Raw genomic sequence first — 4426 nt, forward strand, 5'->3', positions numbered from 1 at the left:
AAGGAGTTGGTGTTTCTGCTAATTATGAAGAAGAAGATTGAGTCCTGTTATGAATCGAGAACTAGGGTTTTCTTAGTGAATCGTTAATTGAGTTAGAAATGGAGAAATTAAAGATGGGTTTTGTTCATATTGAAGATTCGAACACGAATTTCTGAAGATTTGTCACCATGGGTGCCTTAACTATCAATAGCTGTAAGCGTCGTAACGATTATCTTAACTTAAATTATGCGGTAAATTATTTTCAATCTCCAAGTTCTGTTATTGATTTTCGTGTTTTTTTTAGTTTCTCAGGAACCCTAGTTCCCAATTTTGTTTCGTAACTCTTAGTTCCTTCTAATTTTGTTTTGAATGGTCTTCCTTTTTAGCCATTTGAGGTCTAATTGCGATCTATTTTAGATTTCTAAGCTCTCTATTTTGAATCTGACTTGATTCTTATTTCCTTTACATCAGGACGGAGGAAGGCTTAAAGTCTAACTTTCGGAAGGACTCTCTGAGGATTGCAGCTTAGATGTACAACCTGTAATTAAGTACAGACAAAATGACGTTATCTTTTAACACATGGAAGTAGAGAGAACTAAATCACTCATTCAGGTATATACTGACAATAAAAAGTAGCTTCAATTTACAAATCTGTTGTATTTCTGATGTGTTGGTATGATTTTAATGTTGGAGGGGTGTTTTGGGTGTGAGAAGGTATTGACTGTTTGATCTGGGTTGATACAGAACACCACCAAGCTGGTTGGAGGTTTCTTCTCCTGAGGTTGCTGTTGGAATCCACAAAGACAATATTGATCCTGTTCTAAAACATATCATCTTATGTCACGGCGTTGGTTTGCCCATGCTTCTCCTACTCTTTTCAATGCAAGGACACCAAGGCCTCAAGTATGTTATGTTTTTTTTTGTTTGTTATTTTGATATTAGGATTAATTTTCTGACTATTTGAGGTTTTGTTGGAATTTGTAGTTGAGTAGAGGATTCCATGTGTGCATGATAGAGGACAATATTGAAGGAATATACGACACTATGAAGGAGTGTGATGTTATTAGTAAATCTGCTGGAGGAATTGGAGTTTCTGTACACAACGTCGATGCCACTAGTCTTGTAAGTGGTTTTGTCTTTTGATTTAGGGTTTTTGTTGCTGTTCATGATAAATTGGTTGTTTTATTGTGTAAATTTAAATTTGTTGTTGTCATGATTTGCGGAGTGTAAATTTCTCGTGTCAGTTTATTTGCCCTTGACGACATAGATCTCAGTCCTGGAACTGAAAAGTAGTAGTATTGGTGGGAGGTTGGAAATTCAATGGTTTGTGGGAAAAATCATATAGGGCTTCAACCTTAATCTTATCGATCTTGAACCTTGTGAGAGAGAAAAGTTTGTTGGATTTGTGGAGAGAATATGAATTAACGATGTGAAATTTCTTCTACTTGCAGAGCTTTGAAGGATCTTTCTCTGGATGGAACACTGGCTTCTGAAATTTGTAATCTTTTGTACACGAAGTTGATGTAAGCATCTGTGAGCACTAGCCTAGTTTCTTTAGTTATATTAACCCACTTGTGCAAGGATGTTAACTGAGCTTTTCCCACTGCGCAACAACTCATTCTCTGGAACCAATCCCTATAGCAATTAAAGAATTTGGACCCGGGTTCAACAATTTCGATGGACCTATTCCATCCAACCTTAGCGATAAATTGTCCCTTGTCATCCTTTGAGTATAAGCTATTGGATCTGATGTTTTATTATGCTCTTCTTGCTTTGACAAGCTAGATGTGCTCCACGTTAACTGCTTACATAGTGCTGATTCTCAACAACTTATTAATTTCCTCTATGAGTGCTGATTTTGTATATGCTTTTCTGCTTCCCGGGCTACGCAAATCAGATAGTGTCACTGGGTAGGAGAAAGTTCAGCACAGATTTTCAGACTGCTAAAGGCGTTGATGTTCTTTGGATTTATAGTGACGGTTAGCATCCTATTTATGTTTGTGAATCTTAAAGTTGGTGACATCTTTGCGATCAAAGAGCACAACAGCTGATCCAAATGGTACCCCTTTTCTTCTCTTATTGACATGAGAAACAAACCACACAGATAGATAAAGTTATAGTTAATGATTTTCTGATACCAAATTGTGTAAGAAACCTATATGGCCTTTTTATTTGTTGTTGTGAAATTTTAACTGCTGTTTTACTAGAAATTCAATCGTGGTATATGATGCAGCATTGATTGATGAATGGAGAATACACAAGAAGCAAGTTATGGCTTCATGACCTTGCTGGAAATGAGAGATTAGCCAAGCCAGACGTTTAAGGAGATCCGCTGAAAGAAACTCAAATTATTAACAGATCCTTATCTGCACTGGGAGGTGTGATAGCAGCGCTGGCGACCAAAATCCCACATATTCCTTTCAGGTCATCTTTTATGAGGATATCTGATGAAGATACAAATTTAATATTGTTAATTTTGCTTGTTTGATATGATTATAATTTTCTACTTAATGCCAAACTAACATTCTGATTTTTGAATATTCCCAATTTGTGCAGGAATTCAAAGCTCACTCACTTGCTCCAAGATTCTCTAGGTATTTTTCATTCTTCCCTAATTAATTTTGAAGTTATTGAAACTGGACTGAGGATTGAGTTTCTCTATTGCTTATATTGCATATGCCATAATAATTACCACTCCAACTAATCACATCAGCAATAACATCCCATGGAAAATTTTCGGCCATCCTTTGACTTTATAAGATCCCATGGAAATTTTGTCATGAGAACAAAAACAAATCAACAATCGCTGCTACGAAATGAACAACCAATTTTCTTAACCATTAGGACCATAATGTAGCTTACAATTACAAAGTGGAAGTCCGTGGCAGCCCGCTCTATCAATATGTAGTTTTTCCATTTTTGTTATTACTTCATCTTGTTTCAGGTTCAAGCTGTTGCATGGAATTCACATCTGCCTAATTATTTTCTTAGTGTGTTTACTTGACTCTTGCTATGTGAGCATTCCCACATAGCAGAAAACTGTAAATACAGTTGCAACAACCTAGTATCACTGATCTGAAAGCCTAACAAATGCAAATATGTGGGAACCTAGGATGTCTTTGATGAAAAACTTAATGCTTGCAGAAACTTCAGTCTGATTTTTCAGTCTCTCATATGTGGTTCAAACTTTGAATTGTAGGGTGACAATTGCTTTTCAATAAAGCAACAACTTGTAACATACAGAAGCAGCTGTAAACTGGAGAATGTGGACCAAGTTGAAGAAAATATCTTTCCATGAGTCTCGAGTCCAACCAACCATCTTCAGCATCAGTTTTCAATAGCTGGTTGTATATGAATGAATAGTTACTCTTTTGTACTTTAATCAGCACCTAGTTGTTCCATCTATGGAATAAATTTGCGCAAGTACGATTTATATGATATTTTTAGTCATGTTCAAAGAATCTATCATTTTATTTTCTTTCGTTGCGCTACACACTTTCATACAAGGTGATTTGAAGTTAGCTAGGTAATGCAATTGGAGTGGTAGGTTAACTTGAATGAATGTAAATGTGCTACACTGGCATGTTACTGTGAATGTGAAATACTTTCGGCAATTCATGCAATTCGGTTTCAGCTATAATTTTTTTTTTCAAAATAGTTTTATGCACACAACTTCTAATAAGAGTTGTATTCCATATTTCAACTACACATACCAAAGGTTGTGAAAAATGTCTTTACGACATAACCAGGTGTTGTCCAAGATAGTTCGACAATTCATACAAGTGTTGTGCAAATATTATTCATAATACTGGTAATTTTTGTTGTATATGTTTCTACGATATACTACTTATGTTGTCCACGATTGTTCTACAATACAAGCAAGAGTTGTGTTAGGTTATCAAAAAAAATCGAAAGAGAATCACAACATTGACAAACTATTGTCGAACCATGAATCACATCACCCTTTACAACACTTGTCATCCATTGTCGAAAAACTTGGACTTTCTACAATACCCCCGTTCCACAATGCATGGAATGGAGTTGTCGTAGGGGTACTGCAACTCTTATCTTGTGTCGTCAATTATGTTTTTTCCCGTAGTGAAAGAAGTTAGCTATAAACGGAGAAAGGCAAAATACCAAGTGGAACTCGTTCGAATCCAAGAGTTCTTGATGTCATCTCGAAGAGGACGAAGAGACGAAGCCACTGGAGAAAGAATGAAGTCAATCCGATGTCATATGAAGAAGTTATGGGAGAAACGAAAAGCTAAGCCTGTCGGTTCCTCAAAACTGACAATACAACGGGAATGATGTAGGAAACTGCACTGTCAATCTTACAAGACAGACAATTAAATGGGAAGTGTTAAAGGCAGACGTGCTTGTTACTCAGGGCACCCGATATCTTCTACCCTACGCACACAGCAACAACGCTGATCAGAGAAACGCCATT

General features: G+C 36.4%; 2 long non-coding RNA genes across 2 annotated transcripts; both read left to right on the forward strand.

Annotated features, from left to right (window-relative positions):
- Positions 1 to 1483: 1483 nt before the first annotated feature.
- LOC113274061 lies at positions 1484 to 2270 on the forward strand. Its single transcript, XR_003322746.1, has 3 exons — positions 1484 to 1502; positions 1877 to 1958; positions 2213 to 2270. It is a non-coding gene; the product is annotated as an uncharacterized LOC113274061 (long non-coding RNA).
- A 10-nt stretch (positions 2271 to 2280) lies between these two features.
- Positions 2281 to 3226, forward strand: LOC113274062. Its single transcript, XR_003322747.1, has 3 exons — positions 2281 to 2403; positions 2536 to 2573; positions 3179 to 3226. It is a non-coding gene; the product is annotated as an uncharacterized LOC113274062 (long non-coding RNA).
- The last annotated feature ends 1200 nt before the right edge of the window (positions 3227 to 4426 follow it).

The sequence above is a fragment of the Papaver somniferum genome, chromosome 4 (assembly GCF_003573695.1).
Source record: "Papaver somniferum cultivar HN1 chromosome 4, ASM357369v1, whole genome shotgun sequence".
Classification (NCBI taxonomy): domain Eukaryota; kingdom Viridiplantae; phylum Streptophyta; class Magnoliopsida; order Ranunculales; family Papaveraceae; genus Papaver; species Papaver somniferum.